General features: G+C 42.1%; 1 protein-coding gene across 7 annotated transcripts in view; it reads right to left on the bottom strand.

Annotated features, from left to right (window-relative positions):
- Nucleotides 1–26,146, bottom strand: part of MYLK (myosin light chain kinase) — a 281,962-nt gene that overhangs the window by 156,332 nt on the left and 99,484 nt on the right. The gene's annotated exons all lie outside the window — the stretch shown is intronic.

Below are 26,146 nucleotides of genomic sequence, written 5' to 3'. Positions count from 1 at the left end.
AAGACTGTTTTCAAATCTAGTAGCTATTACCAGTTAGAAAAGGTACACACACACACACACACACACACACACACACACACACTTCATCTAGGAATAAACTTAAGATGTGCAAGGATCTATGTAATGAAAGTTTCAAAACTTTCTAAACAACATATGAGAAGTCTTGAATAAATAAAGAAAAATACTTTGTCCTTGGGTTAAAAGTAATCAGTGGGATTATACTATTAATTATGGAAATGTTAAAAAGCTATAATAGTAAAATGTTAACCATCTTGGTTCGGATACAAAAATACATACATTGATTAATAAAACGGTCCAGAAAATCCAAAAACAATCTCTATACATGTGACTTTAGTACATGATAAAAGTGCCTTCAAATGAATGAGAAAAGAATGAATTATTAAGTAAATATGGATCATTTTTTTAAAAATCACATTTAAGATCCCTACCTCACACTACATAGAGAAACATCCATTTTGATTAAAATGTTAAAAGTTAAAAAAAAGCTAGAAAAAATGCATATATAATCTTAGAGATTCCAAGTATGATAACAATGGCAGAAACTATAAAGATATTTAGCCACTTAAATTTAAAACTTTTGTACAAAAGTAAAGTTATGACCAAAATTAAAAGGTAAACGAATGAAAATTATTTGAATTACATATAGAAAACAAAGGTGGAAGTTCTTAATACATAAAAAGTTTGCATAACTAAGGAAAATGAGTACATAAAAAAGTAAAGGGTATGGACAAGAAGTTCATAAGATAGCCAAACATATTAAAAATGTTTAATTTAAAAGTGATCAAGCAATGCAGAAGTAGAGAATGGACTTGAGGACACAGGGAAGGGTAAGGGTAAGCTGGGACGAAGTGAGAGAGTGGCATGGACATATATACACTACCAAATGTAAAATAGATAGCTAGTGGGAAGCAGCCGCATAGCACAGGGAGATCAGCTTGGTGCTTTGTGACCACCTAGAGGGGTGGGATAGGGAGGGTGCCAGGGAGACGCAAGAGGGAGGAGATATGGGGATATATGTATATGTATAGATGATTCACTTTGTTATCCAGCAGAAACTAACACACCATTGTAAAGCAATTATACTCCAATAAAGATGTTAAAAAAAAAGTGATCAAGCAAATGTGAAATAAAATGTGATATTGTTCATTATTAAAGTTTGTTAATTTAATAGGTAAAGAGATAACCAGTGCTTATAAGAGTATGGGAAAATTAAATTATTAAACACTGGTGATGTGACAGTTACAATTTGAACTTCATTTTTCTTACCTATGAAATTAACATAGTAATGGTGATCTTACAAGGCTGTCTTAACAACTTGGAAGTAGCTATCAAAAGACTTTAAAAGATTCAATAAGTCTAATATCTGCATTAGGAATTATCGAAGTTGTCCATGATGACGGATGTAAGTTTAAGTTATTTAAAAGAGCAAATATTATAAATCCAAATGTCCAAAACTTAGTCTATTTAAAATAACTATCCAGCCAGATGGTAGCCACTGGGGATGGAAGCTGGTCATGGCTACAGTGGCGGGAACACCATCATGTCCCAGAAGGAAAATTCCATCAGCACTGTTTAAAGGAAGGAAACTGCAAAGCTTTGAAATATTCATTTTTTGAATGCAAAAGATCAATTTTGGATGCCAGATCAACTTACAGGATAAAAGGATACTGACAGGATGTTGAAACCAAGATGAAAACAGCAAAAGGATTTACTCTACTCCTTAAAACAGAGAAGCCAAAATAGGAAGCATACCTTTTGTCACAATTGTTCCATTGGACCAGCTTTTCCTTTCATGGAACACTGGAGAATATGGATGAGTTCTGTTTTTGAATATGTATAAATGATTCTCTTGCTCTAAGTTATTTTTAGAAGAAAAATTTAATTGAACAATTATGGGCTGAGTGTAATAAATCTGTTTCAAGAATTGTTCTAAGGCATATAAATTAATTAAATTTAAATAATTATGGTACAAAGATGGGATGAAATACTATACAGCTATTAAAAATTATAACTTTGCAGCACACAAGAAAATATTAATTAAATATTAATTTACATAAAAGGCAACTTATAAAACTACAGTTATTTAATATGTATAATATGGTATTTAATAAACATATATGTTCCTCCTGTTATAAAAGAAGAAAAATTGAAAGGAAATACACAAGAATATAAACAGCTTCTTTCTCTGGTGGTGGGATTGTTTTTTCTATACTTTTCTGTATTTCCTTTTTTTTTTTTTTTTTTGCAGTGTATGTATTTTACCTTCTTGAACAACACCAAAAACATTTAAAAACCTAACTTACAGAAGTTCAAATTATGCAAATTTTCCAGGAGCCCATTTTTTGGAAAGTAAATAAAAAAGAGAACGGCTGTGACTAAAAGTCCCCTCAGAAAGGAAGACTGAGGGAATGGCACGCCATACTTGTCTGTAAGAAAATCCAGCTGAAATCAGCACGGCTGGTGACCAGCTGGATTAAGACCAAATGGGCTGTGGCTGTAGCAGAGCTGGCAGCATTCTCCATGGAAGGCCCTTTGCAGCAGAGGGCAGGAGGCTTCTGAATGGGAGCTTAGAACAGTGTGCTCACTCCCTAGCTGGTGTCCAGCAGGACTACTGAAAGGACTTCAAAGGACAACGAAGTCCATCCGTCACTCTCCCAGGAGACAGCCCACACCCCACACCCCTGCCCAGAGAACCTCTCATTGGTTAACTCATCCTGCAAGGATGCAAGTCAGTGGTTTACTCCAAGCCTTGAGTGAAATAGCGACTGGTGGTCCTGGCCAAATCCTCTCTCAGGTTTAACTGGTTTCAACCTCTGAGCTGGAGTCTGATCCTGAGCAGAGCCACTGCCTGTCCCCAGCTGAGGCTGCCAGGGCCTCGGCAGAGTCCTGGGGCTGAGCTCCATCCATGGAGTGAGACAGTTTGGGGCATGGAAAAGCAAGGGGAGGCTGGGCGCCAGCCTCCTCCCCAGCTGTTTTCAATAAGGCTCCACTTCTGAGGTTGCTGGCAGACCTCTGGAAAGATCTGAACCAACCTCTCATAATGTTTTCCATCAAACCCACAATTAAGTAATATTCTCTTAACTCATGAACTGCACATGAAACCTTTTTCCTGTCACTTCTTAGCTCCTTTCCTAAGCAACCTACCAGCAGGTCAGGCTGGGGTTACAGCGCTTTTGCGGGGTCAGCGGAGACCACAGCACAGGTTTCCTGAGGCCATTACTATGCCTCCTCCTGCTACACAAGGATGGAGGGGTTGAACTTTGGCCTCACGATGTACAAGCCACATTATATACATCATTTCACTTAATCCTCCCAATGGCCCTGGAAGGTCAGCATTACTATGCTAATTTTATAGGTAATAAAAATGAAGTTCAAAGAAGATAAGTCATTTGTACAAGATCCCCAATTCATGCTTTTTCCACTACAGCCTTCCAAAGAGGTCAAATAGGATTGCGGGCAAGAAAATTCCACGTATCAAAAAGCTATTCTAAGACCATCTGGTCTCTTGGCAAGATTTAAGCATCACAGCCTTATTTTGTAATTGAATAAATTAGTGACTCCTAGAATGACCTACGATGGATCCCACCTTCTCCATGAGGTCTTCTGAGTGCTTCTTGCCAATAGCTTTTATCACATATTTTATAGTATTTTATACTCTGACCAAAGGGCATTAGGTCTTATTTACTGAGGAGGGTTTGTTCATTCACTCACTTGACAAAAGCTTGCAAAGCACCCTTCCCCGGTACTGCTCTAGTCATTTGTAAGAGATATACAGATGATTATGAACTAGTCTTGACTCAGGGACTATCTACTCTCAGAGAGGAGATGGAGAAGACAGATTCAACAAAGGAAATCTTATAAGACAAGTGCGCGCGCGCGCGCGCACACACACACACACACACACACACACACACACACACACACACACACTTTACCTCCTTAACCAGGCTGCATCAATGCTTAGTGAACAAGAACCGAGTCTTCAGTGTTTTCCTGCTCATAGGACCTAGCCCTGTATCTGCTGCACACCTATGTTAGAGTCAGTACAGTTGGCCTGGCCCCTATCTTAGGAAGCCCCTTTCTACTGGGGGGGACAGTATCCACCTCTAAGGGCCCCTCCTCTGGGATCCAATGAAGACGTAGTGACAAATATACTCTGAATAAGGATATGATTCAAAGGGGAAGATTAAAATTAGTAAATATTTGGGCCAGGACCTGATGTGTGGAGAAGAAAAGGGAAAAAGAAAAACAAGGAGTAGTTCAAGACTTGACCCTATGTGGTTGGTGGAATCTCTGAGCCTGAAACTATGAGATCTAGCCCATCCGTTTGTCAGTCAGTGTCAAGGAAGCTGGCACTAGGAGGTTAAGGCAGAGGCAGATGCAGACTGGGGCCTAGAGAAGGATTCTGGCTCAGAGAGCAGTTTGGCAGATACAGAAAAGAACCAGGCTGTGAGCTGAAGCAGGAAGAAGCTGGAGACAAACTGACAAACTAAGTTTGTATTCACAGATGAAGCAGAGATGTCAAGCCAAAGACCAGCCTTTTGGAAAGCACTAGAGCTTTAAAATGCCCAAAGCCTTTGTCCCTCTACTGCAAACTAATCAACCCCAAGGAAATAATATTAATTATTGAATTGAAAGCTTCATGTATAAGATGTTCACCAAAATTTAATTTGTACAAGGAAATACTGGAAACCATCTAGAGAACTACCAATGGAGGAATGATTCAGTAAACTGTAGCATATCAAATTTAATGGAATATTAACCATTAAAATTATATTGACAGAGTGACTTGAAAAATGATATGTTGGGTGAGAAAAGGCAGGATACAAAACAGTAAAAACAATTTTTAGGTGGTTTTAGGACAGTATAAATGATTTTTAGAGTGGTGCTATGGGCAGATTAGTGATCCTGATCATGTTACTAGTATAATGCCTACCATTTTATTGGGGAAGTACTGTGTGTTGACATCAACTCTCCAACCAATAACGCTTTGAGGCAGCAATTATTATTATTATTGTTATTCCCTGCTCACTATAGAGCTTAGAGAACAGATCTTAAAGCCTGTGTTCCTTCTACTCCTCCCATTGCCCTACGGCACGGAGGTTCTTAGCTCCCTACACTACATTTTATGACCATTTAAGCCCCAGCAAGGCCATGTTTACAAGCACAGGGTTGACCATTGCTCCCTGAAGAAGGCAAGATGAACTAGGCCTCCCAGAGGCATTCACCCACATTCTGCCACAGCTGGAGTCCCATCTCCCTACCCATCCCTCTAACCCCTGAAACCTTGGAGACATCATGCCTCTCACCTGACTAGGGGGAACTGAAAGGTTCAGGGAGCATCACCAAATGTAGAACAGAGAGCTCAGGGCCACAGGGAGATGAGGTGTGGAGCAACTGGGGGGTGGACTGAGCTGGTTTAGGAACAAAGAAGAGCAGATGGCTGGGTGATCTGAGTTCTGAGGACGAGGGGATCGCAGAGCAGAGAACAACGACAGAGCCAGGGTCCTCCACTCTTCTGCCCAATAGCATCTCTCACTGCCTTTAAAATCGAGATAGTTCCCCTTATTTACACACAGGAAATGTGCACATATCCCCAAGTACATACCACAGGAGAGCTCCTACTAGTTATGTCCTGTGATTACATCTCCTGAGTAAATGAGCTTACTTTTGAAGGACAAGATGGGTCTTGTACCTGATCATGATTTTTAGGAAGCTTATCGTCACATCTGAAACCCATCTCCATCAACTCTACAAGACTGTACAACACTCACCTCTGTGTGCTCGTCTTATCCCAGGTCTATTATTCCCTCCTCATATTTGCCCTTTGCTCTTTTCTGATCTCTCACCTCTATGCCAGTAAAGGATTCAAAGCATTATAAAACTTAACTTAATACAAGGGCAATATCACCCCTAAGGGGGTGAAAATTGGTTTGGGGAGAAGGGGGCAAAAAACTTTACTCTTTTTTATGTCTAAAGCACTATATACATACAGTTCATAAAGAGAGAGTACATCCTTGAGAACCACTGATCTCTGTGAGTCAACCCCGTGCTCGAGCAATAAAGAGAACGCCTTCCCTTGACCCGAGATCGTCAGACACATCATGCCCAGAAGTAAATTACGCAGCGTATGCAAGTCCGGTCCCCTCCTGCCCCACAGCCTCAGCCCCACCCACGTGCAGCTGAGACCTGTAGCCGTGACCTGTGCTTCTACCTCCTGAGACCAATGATTTCACATCAGTGGTGTGGAGAAGAGCCTGTGTAAGGCCGGTGTGCTCAGTTGCAGACCCCGTGGTCTCACCTCAGTGGGGCTGGGACGGGAAACTCCAAGCACCCCAGTGGCTTCTGATGGACCCCGCTTTGAGACACACTCTCTACACAGGGTCTCTACCAATGACTTAGGCACCTAGGTATCCAGATTTTTCCCCCAAACTCCAAAAAAGTCATGCTCTGGCTGTTAAAAAGGAAGGGCTGAGGATGGGGAGGTGACTGATTTGACTTTATTATAAGAGCTTTGCCCCAGGTAAGTCATTAATCAGGCACCAGCGGTTCTTACATGTGTGTGGGACCCACCAGTTCTACGTCATTATGTTCGTCACTTCCAGAAACCAGTGTCTCCCCTCTCCTCTCTGGACTTAACTGTGGCAAGTCTCCCCGTCCTCTGGCCCCACAGGGGATGGCATTGACTGGGGTGGCGCCTGGCCCCGAGTGGCCTGGCTGTGAGGGCCGCAGCCCGGGAAACTGGCCTCCACGGCCTCGGCTTCCCTGCACTGCTCACGGATGAGGTGAGGCCAGCATGACAGGCTGCGGAAAGTATGTCCAGGTGCCTGGCTCCCTCGGCCTCATGCCTGTAAAATCAGGATCCAGATTTGATTTGCTTTTCCTCGCCTTCCTGGCTCCAGCTCTTCCAGGCTCATTTTTCACTCCCCTGTCAGGCTTTCCAGGGCTGGGGGGCCGGGCGAGCCAAGACCTTCACACTCCACAGACAAGCCTCCCCCACCGCCGTCCACGCAGCCTCCCACCCTGCTCCCACGGCCTCAGCCTGCCCTGAATCCCGCAGGACTTCTCTGAGGGGGACGGGCCTGCACCTCTTAGAGGAGCCGCTCAGGGACCCAGTGTGTCACCCAGTGAGAGAAGAAGACTGGGCTTATTTCCTCTTTCTCACACCACTCAGCCAGCCCTGTCAGGACACAGCATCTATCCACTGCCACGGTGCCCCACCCGCTCTCACTTCAGAGTGTCCCTGAGCAGAGGCGCAGGACCAGGAGCGACCCTGAAGGAGCCATCGGGTCTGACATCCCACCTTCCCCCAGCCATCTGGGACGTGTGTGTGGAATGAGCACGGAGGGGCCGATTCATGGCCTCAGCTGCCTGAGAGTGTGAATCTCTTTGAATGGAGAGACAGGACGGTCTCCTGGTCCTCTCTGTCATCTTTTTACCCCAGGGGCACCTAACACCCTGCAGAGAGCTACTGTTTGCTGAACTGAGCTCACCAGTAAACCACCCACTCAGGCCAGCCTTCCCGAGTGTCGCAACTTCATGTAGCACTGGGGGTCAGCTGGTGGGCACACTAAGAAAACCACCAGGTCCCTACTCCAAAATCTTATTTAAATTTTATGTTTATGGAATCATGGAATGTTAGAGCAGGAAAAGGCATCAGAGCCATCTGGTCCAACCTCTTTACTTATAAATGAGGAAACTGAAGTCCAGAGGTCAGAGCAAGTTAGAGACAAAGACCCAGGTGTATGAGCAGCAGCCCAACCCTCCTGCTAGTGTCACACCACTGGTCCTGAGACAATCCAGCTCCCTGTGATGACCAGCAAACTGCCGAGCAAAGAAGTTTGCAGAGGATGGGATTTTAGTATCAGTAAGCTGACTGCAGTTGTATTTGACTTCAAATCCTTGTTAGCTATGATCTAACTACGCCTTATTGAATACTTGCCATGGCAGGGTACCATCCTTGATGTTATGAAGAATACAAAAATGAGTAAGAAATGGCCCTTCAAGAGCTCTCATTCTAGTGGCAAGCACATAAATAGCCAGAACATAAAGCCAAAGATATACAGTATAAGAAAGCTCCGGGTGATTCAGAAGGAAGGAGAACATAACTGGCAGAGGGAGGGAGAAGCAAGGTGGGCTCCCTGGTAGAAGTGACTTTTGAAAGAGCCTGGGTATTACTTATATATCTGGGGTCTAGATTCCAGTTAGAAATATGACGGAAGTCAGAGAGACAAAGCCCAGGACCTGCTCAGGGATGGTGGGCTCAGGTCGTAGGGTGGTTGGGAGAAGCACTGGCCCAGGGGACTGATCCGCACTGTGGACAACAGTGAATGCCGGGCAGGGAGCCTGGACCCCTAACCATGGAAAGGCTCTGGGCCAAGAAGAAGAGCTCAAAGAAGAACCTTGCAGAAGATGAAGTCCGGATGGGGCTGAGTGGGGAGCACCCGGGAGCCCTGGCAGGTTAACCCCACCCGATGGGTGGGCTCTCACCCCTCAAGGGGTGCCGGCCATTCTTCAGCTCTGCTGTCCACTAGTGAATGGGCAGATTCGACTCACAGAAGGGGATTAGAGACCCGGCATCATTCTTCAGTCTAGTTCTCCCTGAGAGCACTGTGCTCTGGGAGTCGCTGGGCCTCCATTCATACATTTCATTCCATTTAATCCTGCCTATTCTTTCCCAAGAGCTTAGAAATGGGACACAGGGTGACCAGCACTTTCTATCTTCTAACAAACCTAGAAGGGCTTTGTACATTATAACGTGTTATCCAAATGAATGGTGTATTATTAAAAATCCATCCATTGATGGATGAATGGATAAAGAAAATGTGGTGTATATATATATATATATATATATATATATATATATATATATATATAAAATGGAATATTACTCAGCTATATTAAAAAAAGGAAATCCTGTCATTTGCGACATGAATGGACCTGGAGGGTATTAAGCTAAGTGAAATAAGTCAGACAGAGAAAGACAAATACTGTATGATCTCACTTACATGTGGAACAGAGAACTGGTTGCTGGGGTATGGGTGGGGGGATGATTTGAGATAGGTGAAGGGAGTCAAAAGCTATAAACTTCCAGTTGTAAAATTAAAAATTCCTGGAGGGGCTTCCCTGGTGGCGCAGTGGTTGAGAGTCCTCCTGCCGATGCAGAGGACACGGGTGCATGCCACGGAGCGGCTGGGCCCGTGAGCCGTGGCCGCTGAGCCTGTGCGTGCGGAGCCTGTGCTCTGCAACGGGAGAGGCCACAACAGTGAGAGGCCCGTGTACCGCAAAAAAAAAAAGTCCTGGAGATGTAATGTACAACATGGTGACTATAGTTAATAGTACTGTACTACACATTTGAAAAGTGATGAGAGTAGATCTTAAAAATTCTCATCACAAGAAAAAAAATTTATAACTGTATGGTGATGGATGTTAACTAGACTTACTGTGGCGATCACTTTGCATTTTACACAAACATTGAATGATTATGTTGTACTCTTGAGACTAATATAATGCTATATGTCAATTATATCTCAATTTAAAAATAAGACATGATCAGAACAAAATATAAAGAGAACTCCAGGGACTTCCCTGGTGGTCCAGTGGTTAAGACTTCGCCTTCCAAAGCAGGGGGTGAGGGTTCGATTCCTGGTCGGGGAGTTAAGATCCCACATGCCTTGTGGCCAAAAAACCAAAACATAATACAGAAGCAATACTGTAACAAATTCAATAAAGACTTTAAAAATGGTCCACATCAAAAAATCTTTAAAGAGATCTCCACCCCCAAGATGTTGGAACTGAATAAAATAATAATATGTTAAATATGGGAACAACTGTCAAGATTATTTGGTGCAACTCCCAACCTGACTTGTGGATCCCAAATACTACAGTCCTCAGAAGCTGATACAGCCCTCCTTTAAAACGTCTGGTTCTGACCAGCTAAAACAGTACCTGGCTCATGGTAAAGTGCTCAATAAACACAAGGTAAATGAATCAAATCCAAACACTCAGAATCTACCTTATATAAAAGCAGAACATTAATGATGCAAGAGATTAAAATTTAGAAAATCCACAGACTGAACAAATAATCTCTTATTACTGGGCACCTACCAGGAGCTGGGACTGAGACACATTTTTAAAAACTCAGACATGTGAAATAGGGAACAAACAGTACAATATATAAATCATAGAACTTCAGATTGCAAAGGGCCTTAGGGTCATCTAAATTTATTATATGGAGGAATCTGAGACTCAGGGAGGTTTGGTGGTTGGTTGAAAGTTTTAAGGCAGCTTCATAGGAACCTGAACCCCAGTCCAGTGTTCTTTCCACAATATATTATGTTATCCATCCAATCAAATCCTAACTTGTAGAATATAACCCTCCTAGAATGTGGCAATGGAAAAGAATACAATGGACTGGAGAATCTGGAAAAGGCTTCAGAGAGGAGGAAAAGTTTAATTCTCCGTTACCAAAATTGATAATCCATTAGCTGCAAGATCACTAATGATGGTAATCATGTTTTCTCTTTCTTTTTAGTCCCAGGATCCAGAGCACAGAGGAAACTCAACTCACGTTGGCCAACTTTAAAGAAAGTTGTATCTTAATTAACTTCATTTAAAGTTGGAAGGAAGCTGTATATTACAAGGAATGTGAACATCTCATGGTTCCATAGAAATTGTATCTATGTAAAAAAACACCAGGCCTGCACAAGCTCTCCCATGCTCATGTAGATTCCCACTGATGAACGCCAAACTGGAGCTGCACACCTGTCCCTCAGGCCACCATGAGCAAACACAGAGAATAGGAAAAGCCGAATTTGGTGTCTCCATCTCTCAGTGCTCATTTTGCCACACAATTTTGTTTCCATTTCAAAGCAGACAATCAAGTAATTGGAAACATGTTAAAGTAATAGAGGCCCAAAGCCCTTATTAGTAGAGACAGCTGTATCCACCAGGCACAGTCTTCTCTACCCTGAGAGGTAAACTGTCATTGCAAAATTTGAAAACACAGACACATAGAGAACTTACAACAAAATAAAATTCTATTTACATGGTTCCAATTCCTCTTCTAATTTTAGGTAGTGAACATGTACATGCTTTAAATGGCAGTGCTCCCACTGCACAGAGTGCATACTCTACTTCTCTTTCCACTTTGTGTTATGCACACACATTTCCATTTAGGGGTATAGCTCCCCAAATGATGTGCTTAAGTACCTCCTTTTGAGCACAAACTAATTCCTTTTTGTCATTTAAAATAATGCTCTGAACATCCTAGTACCATCTACTTTCTCCTTCTTCTTTAAGAGTTAACTTATAGTGCCAAAAGCAGAATTCTTGGCAAAGCACATCAACAGTTTTACCATGCCTGTAACATTCTGCCAGTCTGGGCCCCCAAAAGGCTGAACCAACAATCCGTGCTCCCGGCATGGTTTCCTGTTTCACCTGTTTCCTCACAGCACCAACAGTGGGCTTTTGGCATCTTTTGCATTGCTAGTTTTTCAGGTACATAAGTACTTTAAAGGGATTTTAATTTCCATTTGTCTAGTTGCTAGCAGTGTTGGATAATGTATTTTGATGCAGTGCTATATATTTTTCCACACTTAAACTTTATGTTCCTTTCAATATAAACAGTGTATTCATCTTTGACCATTTATCAAATAGAATCTGGACATTGAACTCAGATAGATATGCCAAGTCTTTTTATAGGCAATTTTATTGTGTTTTTAAGAAATTACAGAAGTAATTCCTTTCTACTGTTAAAAAATTTCAAGCTGTAAGAATGTGTACAAGGTAAAAGGTGAAAGTTGAAGGTATAAAATGATGAAAGGTTTCCTCCCCTCTCATCTTTCCCCTCCCTGGAATAGTATCATTTTCCAGATATAACCACTGAAATCATCTTTCCATTCCTCTTATCATTAAACTCTGTAATTCTAGGTAATATACTCTGGGTCTTTTTCTTAATTTAAGAATTTAGAGAGCACTTAGTGGATTCCCACTATGAATGATGAGAAATTTCACTGGCTTATACTGCCTCTCTCTCACCAGTCCTTTTTTGATTTTTAGATCTTCTATTGGACATTAATGACAAGATCACAAACTCAAACTCCTACAGACCCTGGGCAGGATACCCAAGTATAGAAAGTGGGTGGGGACAAGAAATATCATGAGGCTCCTCCTGCCCATCTATAGCTTTCCCATTTTTAATATGAAAGTGGGTAGGGAAAAAGCAAAGTCATAACTGCCAACAGAGCAGAAGCAAGAAAAACTATAATCCTGCAGCCTGTGGAACAAAAACCACATTCACAGAAAGACAGACAAGATGAAAAGGCAGAGAGCTATGTACCAGATGAAGGAACAAGATAAAACCCCAGAAAAACAACTAAATGAAGTGGAGATAGGCAACCTTCCAGAAAAAGAATTCAGAATAATGATAGTGAAGATGATCCAGGACCTCAGAAAAAGAATGGAGGCAAAGATCAAGAAGATGCAAGAAATGTTTAACAAAGACCTAGAAGAATTAAAGAACAAACAAACAGAGATGAACAATACAATAACTGAAATGAAAAATACATGAGAAGGAATCAATAGCAGAATAACTGAGGTAGAAGAATGGATAAGTGACCTGGAAGACAGAATGGTGGAATTCACTGCTGCAGAACAGAATAAAGAAAAAGAATGAAAAGAAATGAAGATGGCCTAAGAGACCTCTGGGACAGCATTAAATGCAACAACATTTGCATTATAGGGGTCCCAGAAGGAGAAGAGAGAGAGAAAGGACCCAAGAAAATATTTGAAAAGATTATAGTCGAAAACTTCTCTAACATGGGAAAGGAAATAGCTACCCAAATCCAGGAAGCTCAGAGAGTCCCATACAGGATAAACCCAAGGAGAAACACACCGAGACACATAGTAAATTGGAAAAAATTAAACACAAAGAAAAATTATTGAAAGCAGCAAGGGAAAAACAACAAATAACATACAAGGGAACTCCCATAAGGTTAACAGCTGAGTTCTCAGTAGAAACTCTACAAGCCAGAAGGGAGTGGCATGACATATTTAAAGTGATGAAAGAGAAGGACCTACAACAAAGATTACTCTACCTGGCAAGGATCTCATTCAGATTCGATGGAGAAATCAAAAGCTTTACAGACAAGCAAAAGCTAAGAGAATTCAGCACCACCAAACCAGCTCTACAACAAATGCTAAAGGAAATTCTCTAAGTGGGAAACACAAGAGAAGAAAAGGACCTACAAAAACAAACCCAAAACAATTAAGAAAATGGTAATAGGAATATACATATCAATAATTACCTTAAAGGTGAATAGATTAAATGCTCCAAGCAAAAGACACAGATTCGCTGAATGGATACAAAAACAAGACCCATATATATGCTGTCTACAAGAGACCCACTTCAGACCTAGGGACACATACAGACTGAAAGTGACAGAATGGAAAAAGATATTCCATGCCAATGGAAATCAAAAGAAAGCTGGAGTAGCAATACTCATATTAGATAAAATAGACTTTAAAATAAAGAATGTTACAAGAGACAAGGAAGGACACTATATAATGATCAAGGGATCAGTCCAAGAAAACGATATAACAATTATAAATATATATGCACCCAACATAGGAGCACCTCAATACATAAGGCAACTGCTAAAAGCTATAAAAGAGGAAATCGACAATAACACAATAATAGTTGGGGACTTTAATACCTCACTTACACCAGTGGACAGATCATCCAGACAGAAAATTAATAAGGAAACACAAGCTTTAAATGATACAATAGACCAGATAGATTTAATTGATATTTATAGGACATTCCATCCAAATACAGCAGATTTCACTTTCTTCTCAATTGCACATGGAACATTCTCCAGGATAGATCACATCCTGGGTCACAAGTCAAGCCTCAGTAGATTTAAGAAAATTGAAATCATATCAAGCATCTTTTCTGACCACAACTCTATGAGATTATAAATCAATTACAGGGAAAAAAACGTAAAAAACACAAATACATGGAGGCTAAACAATACGTTACTAAATAACCAAGAGATCACTGAAATAATCAAAGAGAAAATCAAAAAATACCTAGAGACAAATGACAGTGAAAACACGACGATCCAAAACCTATGGGATGCAGCAAAAGCAGTTCTAAGAGGGAAGTTTATCGCAATACAAGCCCACCTCAAGAAACAAGACACAAGAAACATCTCAAATAAACAATCTAACCACACACCTAAATGAACTAGAGACAGAAGAACAAACAAAACCCAAAGTTAGCAGAAGGAAAGAAATCATAAAGATCAGAGCAGAAATAAATGAAATACAAACAAAGAAAACAATAGCAAAGATCAATAAAACTAAAAGCTGGTTCTTTGAGAAGATAAACAAAATTGTTAAACCATTAGCCAGACTTATGGAGAAAAAGAGGGAGAGGACTCAAGTCAATAAAATTAGAAATGAAAAAGGAGAAGTTACAACAGACACCTCAGAAATACAAAGCATGCTAAGAGACTATGACAAGCAACTCTATGCCAATAAAATGGACAACCGGGAAGAAATAGACAAATTCTTAGACAGGTATAAACTTCTAAGACTGAACCAGGAAGAAATAGAAAATATGAACAAACCAATCACAAGTAATGAAATTGAAACTGTGATTAAAAATCTTCCAACAAACAAAAGTCCAGGACCAGATGGCTTCACAGGTGAATTCTGTCAAACATTTAGAGAACAGCTAACAACCATCCTTCTCAAACTCTTCCAAAAAATTGCAGATGAAGGAAACTCCCCAACTCATTTTATGAGGCCACCATCACCCTGATAACAAAAACCAGACAAAGATACTACAAAAAAAGAAAATTACAGACCAATATCACTGATAAATATACATGCAAAAATCCTCAGCAAAATACTAGCAAACAGAATCCAACGACACATTAAAAGGATCATACACCATGATCAAGTGGGATTTATCCCAGAGATGCAAGGATTCTTCAATTTATGCAAATCAATCAATGTGATACACCATATTAACAAACTGAAGAATAAAAACCATATGATCATCTCAATAGATGCAGAAAAAGCTTTTGACAAAATTCAACACCTGTTTATGATAAACACTCTCCAGAAAGTGGGCATAGAGGGAACCTACCTCAACATAGTAAAGGCCATATACGACAAACCCACAGCAAACATCATTCTCAATGGTGAGAAACTGAAACCATTTCCTCTAAGATCAGGAACAAGACAAGGATGTCCACTCTTATCACTATTATCAAACATAGCTTTGGAAGTCCTAGCCACGGCAATCAGAGAAGAAAAAGAAATAAAAGGAATACAAATTGGAAAAGAAGAAGTCAAACTGTCACTGTTTGCAGATGATATGATACTATACATAGAGAATCCTAAAGATGCCACTAGAAAACTACTATAGCTGATCAATGAATTTGGTAAAATTACAGGATACAAAATGAATGCACAGAAATCTCTTGCGCACCTATACACTAACAATGAAAGATCAGAAAGAGAAATTAAGGAAACAATCCCATTCACCATTGCAACAAAAAGAATAAAATAACTAGGAATAAACCTACCTAAGGAGGTAAAAGACCTATACTCAGGAAACTATAAGACACTGATGAAAGAAATCAAAGATGACACAGATGAAGAGATATACCATGTTCTTGGATTGGAAGGACCAATATTGTGAAAATAATTATACTACCCAAAGCAATCTACAGATTCAATGCAATCCCTATCAAATTACCTGTGGCATTTTTTGCAGAACTAGAACAAAAAATCTTAAAATTTATATGGAGACACGAAAGACCCCGAATAGCCAAATCAGTCTTGAGGGGGAAAAAATGGAACTGGATGAATCAGACTCCCTGACTTCAGACTATACTATAAATCTACAGTAATCAAGACAATATGGTACTGGCACAAAAACAGAAATATAGATCAATGAAACAGGATAGAAAGCCCAGAGACAAACCCATGCACCTATGGTCAACTAATCTATGAGAAAGGAGGCAAGGATATACAATGGAGAAAAGACAGCCTCTTCAATAAGTGGTGCTGGGAAAACTGGACAGCTACACATAAAAGAATGAAATTAGAACACTCCCTAATACCATACACAAAAATAAACTCAAAATGAATTAGAGACCTAAATGTAAGACCGGACACTGTAAAACTCTTAGAGGAAGACATAGGAAGAACACTCTTTGACATAAATCACAGCAAGATCTTTTTTGTTCCACCTCCTAGAGTAATGGAAATAAAAACAAAAATAAACAAAAATAAACAAATGGGACCTAATGAAACTTAAAAGCTTTTGAAAAGCAAAGGAAACTACAAACAAGATGAAAAGACAACCCTCAGATTGGGAGAAAATATTTGCAAACTTATCAACGGACAAAGGATTAATCTGCAAAATATATAAACAGCTCATGCAGCTCAATATTTAAAAAAAACAAACAACCCAATACAAAAATGTGCAGAAGACCTAAATAGACATTTTCCAAAGAAGACATACAGATGGCCAAGAAGCACATGAGAAGCTGCTCAACATCACTAATTATTAGAGAAATGCAAATCAAAACTACAATGAGGTATCACCTCACACCAGTTAGATGGGCATCATCAGAAAATCTACAAACAACAAATGCTGGAAAGGGTGTGGAGAAAAGGGAACCCTCTTGCACTCCTGGTGGGAATGTAAATTGATACAGCCACTATGGAAAACGGTATGGAGGTTCCTTAAGAAACTAAAAATAGAATTATCATATGACCCAGCAATCCCACTACTGGGCATATACCCAGAGGAAACCATATGCAGAAAGACACATGCACCCCAATGTTCTTTGCAGCACTATTTACAATAGCCAGGTCATGCAAGCAACCTAAATGCCCATCGACAGACGAATGGATAAAGAAAATGTGGCACATATATACAATGGAATATTATTCAGCCATAAAAAGGAACGAAATTGGGTCATTTGTACAGATGTGGATGAATCTAGAGACTGTCATACAGAGTGAAGTAAGTCAGAAGGAGAAAAACAAATATCGTATATTAACACATATATGTGGAACCTAGAAAAATGGTACAGATCAACCAGTTTGCAGGGCAGAAATTGAGACACAGATGTAGAGAACAAACATATGGACACCAAGGTGGGGGAAGCGGCGGGGGGTGGTGGTGGTAGTGTGATGAATTGGGAGATTAGAATTGACATACATACACTAATATGTATAAAATGGATAACTAATAAGAACCTGCTGTATAAAAACAAACGAACAAAAAAACACTGGCAACAGATGCTTGCCCATGTGTTGGGAGATGACTGGGAATCAGTGTGGGTCAGGACTATAGCAACCTGGCAAAGACATGCTTAGATGTAGGGGTAGCACCCACAGACCAAGTGTTGCCAGATCTTATTTTTTGAGAAAAGCCGTTCAGAAAGGAACTGTATGTGTAAGTTTTCCATTTGTAAATCTTAGCTCAAATGTTTTGAGAACACTGCTGACCAAACATAAAATGTCTGTGTACCAAATATGGCTGATGAGTTGACCATTTTTTACCTCTGTCATTATGGTTTTAAGTCATATCCTCAAGCCTTGTTATTTGATCCATCTGTTTTAGATGGTATCTCCTCACTTCTCACCATGTAAGATGAGGACAATAGTGCCCTTGTAATTTTCTCTTTCTCTCTTTCCCTCCTCTACCTTACCATTCAGCATTCCTTTACTTTTGGCTTGCCAAAGCTTACAGAGTTTACCTTCTGTTCTGTAACTCTAATTAACACTTTAGAGGTTTGTCTATAGATTGACTTTAAAGAAAAGAACAGGGACTTCCCTGGTGGTACAGTGTTTAAGAATCTGCCTGCCAATGCAGGGGACACATGTTCAATCCTTGGTCCAGGAAGATCCCACATGCCGTGGAGCAACTAAGCCCATGGGCCACAACTATTGAGCCTGCGAGCCACAACCACTGAGCCCATGTGCCACAACTACTGAAGCCCGCGAGCATAGAGCCCGTGCTCCGCAACAAGAGAAGCCACCACGCTGAGAAACCCGCAAACCTCAACGAAGAGTAGCCCCCTCTCGCCGCAACTAGAGAAAGCCCGTGAACAGCAATGAAGACACAATGCAGCCAAACATAAATAAATTAATAAAACTTTTTAAAAATGTATAAAAAAGAACAATTTTCTTGATAGCAATATTATATTGTATAAATATTTTCTTCAAACATCTGGTGGCCATGAATTAACTATTCACAATCTATGATTGAAGAACTAGTTTCTAAATGGACGTTTTCCATCCCGGTGTGTAGTCCTGTCACCCTGAATGAGGGGCTTGACTGCAAGCTTCGTGTCCCTGAGTGGGGCACGTCTACCGGTGGGCTTCACTTAGAGTGTCTGGGCATGGAGCAGCTGGACAGCAACTGGACATGCAACACATTTCACCTGGTGGCAAAGTAAAAAGACTTTCTTTGGAGATACTGATTAATATCCACACCAAGAGCTTCAGTTTTCTCCATAGAGATATTAAGTAAACATCCTTTAATCACCCTGATTTCTGCCCTACAGCCCACTCCTAGTCTCCAAATCCTTTCATCTCAAATATGTGGCTCTCAATTATATGTTATGGTGGGTAGCGCTGATGTATCCCTCCATGCAAACCCATGGAAATCCCTCATCCACTAATTCCCCTCTCCTGTTCTCAGTGCAACTCTGAATTAATTCTTTTTAACCTTTTACGTTCATTTCAATGGCACATTTGGAGGGAGGAGAAGTTAATAAATCTGTTCAGTCTGGCATTTTGAATCAGAGTGTCCACCAACTTCTGACAACTGTACTTTCATCATGACTTGTCCTGTCATTTCCCATTCTGCAGCTTTTCCCTTAAATACTTCAGGAACCAGCCTCCTTGTCATGAGAATTTCTGAGCCACCTGGAACAGACAGCTATTGAAATTTTGGGAGCACATTCAAGCTTTCTGGGATACCAAGAATACTACTCTTCAACAAAAATGGAAAACAAAGATTCGTTCATCAAGGGTTTACATTTTTCTTTGAATGATTTTATGCCCTAAGGAAATTCTCAAGAATTTAATATCTTATTTCTATTGTGAAAGGAACAGCCATTGTCAATATATCTTCTAGCTGTGGATCTCTAGTACATGGGGACTGAATTAAACGCAAGAGCAGCCTTGATCAGCCCTCTCCGATAGCACTTTCTGTGATGTTAGAAATGTTCAATAATCTGCACTGCCCAACACAGTAGCTATCAGCCACACGTGGATACTGAGTGCTGAAAATGTGGCTAGCCTGGCTGAGGAACTGAATTTTTAATTTTATTTAATTTTAATTCATTTAACCTAAATTTAACTAGCCACATGTGGCTAATTGCTATCCTACTGGACAACGCAGCTCTAGACCTCAAACAACTCGTTCGCATTGAGGAAGCAAAAGACAATAAACAATAACTGATAAAGTTGCACATTAATAAAAGAAAAAATGAGTCAGATAAGTAAGTATTCTAGGAATTCAGAGGAGGGAGCAGTTGAGGGTTAGAAAGTTCAGGATTAGCTCAGATCTACCTATGAGGTAGATCTATGTGCTATTGTTAAAAACAACAACAACAACAAAAAGGCCAAAAGATGTTAAGCAAAAAGAGCAAGGTACAGATCAGTATATGTACATGGGTCCATTTGTATATGTAAAAGCATATACAGATTCATGCTTATATTTGCACAGAATATTTCCAGACGGATACCCAAATTGTTAATGGTGGCTACCTCTGGAGAGCAGAAGTACAGGTCAAGGCAAGGAACATTTTTACTTTGCTGGAATTTTTGTTTTAAAAAGAGTTTAACATTTAAATCATTTTTTTTTCTTTATAATAAAATTATAGGCACAGCGATGAATGAATAATCGTTTTTAAAAGGCCAAAGTAGTCAACTCTTTCCTGTGGCTCCTCTGTCCTCTACTAAAATGCTTTAAAGAGAAGACATACTTAAGGAAAGTAGCCTGAAGGAGGTAGGGTTTAAATAGGACCTTGATGCTGGATAAGATGCCGTGGGAGAAGGAAGGGTATTCTTGATAAAGGCATGGCCTCAGGTAAAGAAGGGAGCAGGGAAAAGGATGGGAGAAGGGGAGACAAGACCCTAAGAAACATGGGACCAAATCCCTATGGGCTTGACTGGCAAGAGGTCTCGAGTCAGACCCTACCAACCTGCTTCTCAAGAGAACCAAACACTTAACAGAGCACCCATCATGTGGCAGGCATTGTGCTACTCCTGGACACAAAGATGAAAAAGAAACAGTCACTGAGTTCAAGGAACCAGATGAGACCTGTAAAAGGGATGACATCAATAGCGTGAGGAATACAAGATTTGGACCCTAAAGTACTGCCTCCTTCACTTTCTGACATAATCTTGGCAAGGTTTGTAATTACTCTGAGCCCCTGGGTTCTTCCTCTATAAAAAATGGGGATATGAGGGCATTATGCTAAGTGAAATAAGTCAGACAGAGAAAGACAAATACTGCATGATATCACTTATATGTAGAACCTAAAAAATACAACAAACTAGTGAATATAAAAAAAGAAGCAGACACAGGGAACAAACTAGTGGCTACTAGTGGGGAGGGCGGGGAGGGGCACTGTAGGGGTGGGGCGTGGGAGGTACAAACTACTGGCTGTAAGATAGGTTTAAGGATGTATTGAACAACGCGGGAACTACAGCCAATATTCTGCAATAACTGTAAATGGAGTATAACCTTTAAAAATTGTATTAATTTTTGTTTAACTTTTAAAAATGGGTATAGGGCTTCCCTGGTGGTGCAGTGGTTGAGAATCTGCCTGCTGATGCAGGGGACACGGGTTCGTGCCCCGGTACGGGAAGATCCCACATGCCGCGGAGCGGCGGGGCCCGTGAGCCATGGCCGCTGAGCCTGCGCGTCCGGAGCCTGTGCTCTGCAACGGGAGAGGCCACAACAGTGAGAGGCCCGCGTACCGCAAAAAAAAAAAAAAAAAGTGTATAAAGCTACTTTACCATGAGGACAAAATGACGAAGACCATATGCCTGGCGCCAGTAGGCCTATCACACTCTGCCCCCACTCCTAATCGATAGGGAAGGTAAAATGCTTTCCTGTTTACCCTTTGTCCGCAAAGGTGATACCAGAACAAAGTACCATTGCGTTTGTGTGGGTGAGCAGGGCTGGAGTGGGCTATAGGGAGGAAGGGAGGAAGAGGGGTCAGGGCTGGCGAGCTTGGAGCTGATTGGAAGGGCCTTGTGGGTAGCGCTGAGGAACCTCATCCAAGGTTCGAGGATTGAAGCAGGGAGGTGACATAGTCAGACCTGCATTGTCAGAAGGACCAACTGGAAGGAACAGAAGTCAGGAAGCAAGAAACCAGTTTCCAAGCCACTGCAAACCTCATCTTAATCTCCTCTAAATTCCTGTAGTACAAACTATTTAATTGAACTATTTCAAGCATCTAATTACACTGTCATATCCTACTGTTTTATAGGCACATGTTTTTCTCAAGAACCACATCATTAAGACTTCTGAGGACAGAGAATTCCCTCACGGTCCAGTGGCTGGGACTCGGCACTTTCACGCTTTCACTGCCGGGGCCCGGGTTCAATCACTGGTTGGGGGGGATGGGGACTTAGATCTCGCGAGTCATGGCCAAAAACAAGACTTCCGAGGGCAGAAAGCAGACCAGATGCTTCCTTCAAACTTCTCCAAGTGGTTGAGCGCTTCTGAGATAGAAGCGAACTGGGAAGTTAGTGGGGGAAGGATACCAATGTTGGTTAAAGTGGATATTGAGTTATTCACGCTTTCATGTGTCAGGCCTTCCCTGTTCCGTTCCTCCACCCTCCACGCCTTAAACATAAACATGTCTTAATAAGGCCAGGCTAGCCCGTTATTGTGAAGCCCCCTTCAGTGAACGCTGAGCCCCTCAGTCTGGACTGAAACCTCATTTGTGTTGTACTTCAGGAGGCACTGAAGTATCAGCTCGTTTGATTCACAGCACAGCCAGGGCCTATCACTATGTTTGCTTTTTCTGATAAGAATGAATTCCAGGGCAGAAGGGAAGAAATCTCCAGTAATTTTAGTATTTTTCCTACCATCTCGCTCCTTTCACACTTGACTCCATGTTGGGGGAAGCAGCCTGTCAGCACTTTAGCCGCCCTTGGGGGCAACAGAGCAGCTGAGGCATTTCAGTCAGCCCTTGACATGTGCGGGCCTCCGCTATCTGTCTGTGGAGGCCCCCAGCACCCTGGGCCCAGCAACACTCACGAGGCAGTGGCACAGTCCATCCTACGCTGTCAGGGTCCTGCTATACCCGTGGGCGGACAACAGATCCCCACATCTGAGTTTCATCTACCTTCTTATCCCCCCAAGTAAACAGCTGCCCCTTGGCCATCCCACTCAGGCCTAGGTAAGTCTTCTCATGGGAATAGGCCCACCCAGGCCTTAGAAGTGGGCTCAGGGCCCTTTGGTAGAGAATTCCAGGGTCCTGGGTGCTCAGAACATGGCAGATGGTGTGGCTCCACTGGGTATATCCCTTGAGCAGAGAGATCCCCTGCTCTTGGGCAAGGGTGCAGCCAGATGAAGGAACAGGGGATTCTAGAATGTAGGCTCAGGTTGCCTGGGCCTAAAGGTGGTACTGATGAGATATAGATCCAAAGTTGTATGAGTTCTGGTAACTATAATCTCCTTAAGCTGGCAGAGGAAAAAAAAAAAAAAAGGTGGGGCAGGGTAGGTAGCTTTGCCCTAATCAGTAGACCCTGATCAAATAGTTTTCTGTAATGACATTAAATCACCACTTAGAGCCATATGGTTGACCTTCTCTCATAGACCCTAGACCCTGTTGGTTCAAGCAAGATGGCCACAGCCAGGGAGGAACAAATTCCTCTAGAATGCTTTAACTGCACGGCCACATTCAACTCAAGCATTCCCCTCACTGTTGGTAGATTTGGTAAAGGTCTGAAAGGGTTTTTTAGTTCTTCTCTGTGTTATTTCTTCTTCCCTGTTATTCCCATCAGTTAAAGATATGATATCTCCACATGCATCTCATTAGGTATTGTTTATCAGTTAGGAACACTTTCTATAAAATTTCCCATGTAAATAACCACAGCCAAAGATCCTATCTGGGAAACTCTCTAAGCCTTAGGACTTCTGTCTCTTAGCTATTGGTCTTTATGCTCCCTCCACAGCTGTACCCACCACCCCCTATGCCCACCCCAACCAATCCTTTGTATTCTGGCTTGTTCCCTCATGGTTTAAATATGGCTGCCTGAGCACCAGCCATCAAATCTGCATTCAAGGCAGGAAGCAGGGGAGGGGTGGAATATGAGAGAACCAGTGACTTGTTTTGTTTTAATCAGAAAAGCAAATGCTTTCCTAGGAATACCCTAGCTGACTTCAGCCAAATGTGTCACTGAGCAACTCTTAGCTGCAAAGGAAAACTTCGCAATGACCTCTAGAATGGAAAAGGGAAGGGCAAAGAGGGTTGGTCGTGGGTTACATGTTGGTCCAAAGTATCTGCCACAAAGTGGAAAAACCCTAAAGGATATGACGGACTGAGACCCACAGAGCTGAACATCTCACAGTTTGGAGCTTCTCAGAAAAAGACAAGAACCACAAGGGGCACCTGTGGTCCTGTCTTAGGGTCACCAAGTCTTTTTGATAGAAAGAGGAAGGCGGGGAGGAAGGGGTTCATTAAGTCTTTTGCCTAAAAATAGGATAAAGAGGAAGGGTGGGGGCGGGCAACTGTTTTTACCTCTTTCAGGAATAAAACCAGAAAACACAAGGTTGAACCAACTTCTGATTACCAGCTTCAGAAGGCAGTAGGAAACAAACCTTTGTAACTTCCTCACATCTGTGGGGTTCTTTGTGTTTCTACAGTTATGGGAGGATCCCGTGCCCTCTGCAGAAGAAGCTGGGACATCCTAGTACCCTCCACACCCAGGCTTTAGGGCTTGAGCTGGTAATGGCAACTTTTAGAGGGGTGTGGGGGGCGGGGAGAGGAAAGCAGACAGAGGCCCTGAGGGCTGCTGTAAGGAAGAGAAGGGTTCCTGCTGGCTGCGATGGGTGCCAGCCTGGGCCTAAGAAGTAGCTTGAAGGCTTATTTTATAAGTCACTCAGTTGTAAGAGATTCTGCAAGAGCCCAGTGACTGGAGAGCTGAGGTCCCCAGGTCGCTGTGAAACTGACACGGGGACTGGCTGGTGCAGAATAAGCCTCTAGAACAGGATGCGTCCCAGGGCCTGGACAGAGGGGTCAGCTGCAGGACAGGTCAAGTGGCCACAGCAGAGCAGGTTAACATGCCCTAGAGGCAGAGAACCCCTGGCTGTGATCAGGGGATGACCATTTGGCACTCGGTCTTTTAAAACTAGAAACTCCTGCTCTAAGCTCGTGTCACGCAGGCCACCACCATCCTACCTTTCCCTTCTCTGAGGGGGCCGGGTCAGGAACCCCCGCTGCTCATCTGCATCTCTGTATCCAAACAACCACTTCCTCATTCTGGAGTCACTTGACGTGGCCCTTCCCTGATGCAAGGTGTTCCTTTGCTTCAGTGATAATACACACTTGCAGCATGCTAGTTTACAGAGTGCTTTCTAAGACAGCCCCTCCCTCTGTGTTTCTCCCTGCAAGTTCTGAGATGGAGCCCGACATTCCACCTAACATCTCTCTGGAATTGTCTTCCTTCTGTGTCCTCTATACACCAGCATGCTCTCAAGGTGCTGTTCTGGGTTAATTCCAGGAAGTTGGTGAGTGGTAACAGAGCTCCGAATGCTGACCTCTAAGGAACACATTCCCTTTGACCTATAGCCCACATGTAATATACAAAGTCAACTATTTCCTCAATATAAGTAAAATAAAATGTTCACATAGAGAATGCTCTACTTTAAGAATACTGCAATCAGCATTGTGAATGCATGAAATGCCATCGAATTGTTTAAGACAGTTAAATTTATGTATATGAATGTCACCTCATTAAAAAGAATACTGTTATTACTACGCTTCTTGACTTTATGAACTGCTTTTACCATTTTCTTCTTCACCTCGTTTTCTTTTCATATCCCTGCAGGCCAGAAAATATAGAAACAACTAGTTATTTCTTCTCAGATAAGGAAACTGAGGTCCAGAGAAGGTCTAACCTGCCAACCAGAGGATAACTAAGCAACAGAGAACTCCAGTGTGTGGACTCCTGGGCCAGTGCTCATTCTACAAAGGTTCCAGGGCAAACAGCCCAAAGGCTCTGCTCCTTCATGACCTCCAAAGTCAGCAAAGGAAGCAAGGCCTCTTCATCTGTAGAAGCTAAGTCATCTCTTACTCTCTGAATTTGAGGGAGGAGTTCATCTCTGACAAGCAATAGGGCAGGAGGGTGGCTATGGATCAGTTTTGCTAAGCCATTTTTCAGAAGTTCACTTTGAATTTTTTAAGTGTAAATCCAGTGTTTTATAACATATTCACAAAGTTGTACAACCACTACCTAATTTCAGAACAGTCCTCATCCCCCAAAGAAACCCTGCACTGTTCAGCGGTCACTCCCCACTCCTCCCCGCTAGCCCTCAACAATCACTCATCTACTGTTAGTCGCTATACTTTTTGCCTATTCTGGACATTACAGATATGTGCAGTCATTCAATATGTGGCCTTCCGTGTCTGGCTTCTTTCATTTAGCATGTTTTCAGTGTTCATCCATGTCGTCGTGTGCATCAGTACTTCACTCCCATTTCTAAATCCCCAGGCACTCTTCCTGTTGCTTCTTTCCTGCCAGCTGTGGGGATGTGGGGATGGAGGGACCACAGTCAGGGCAACAGAAAAAAGCCCTCATCCTCGTAGAGCCCAGAGAGAAGAAACAGACCCCTCAGCAGCATCACCAACATTCCCCTTCTTCAAGTAAAACATATGACAAGGAACGTCAGATCCACCAGCAAACAGTTAACTACGCAGGCCTGTGCAGAGCACATAGCCCCTGAATACTCTCCAGATGACCAGGCAGCCAAACGTGCCACTTAAACAGAGGCGAGGCCCAGTGTCATCCAGGAAGAGTGATGCTCTTGGCTCCTTCATTCCACAAGCTTTCAGGTCCCTGC

The sequence above is a fragment of the Kogia breviceps genome, chromosome 5 (genome assembly GCF_026419965.1).
Source record: "Kogia breviceps isolate mKogBre1 chromosome 5, mKogBre1 haplotype 1, whole genome shotgun sequence".
NCBI classification, from domain to species: domain Eukaryota; kingdom Metazoa; phylum Chordata; class Mammalia; order Artiodactyla; family Physeteridae; genus Kogia; species Kogia breviceps.
Note: the sequence above shows the minus strand (reverse complement) of the source record. Positions and strands in the feature narration are given on the sequence as shown.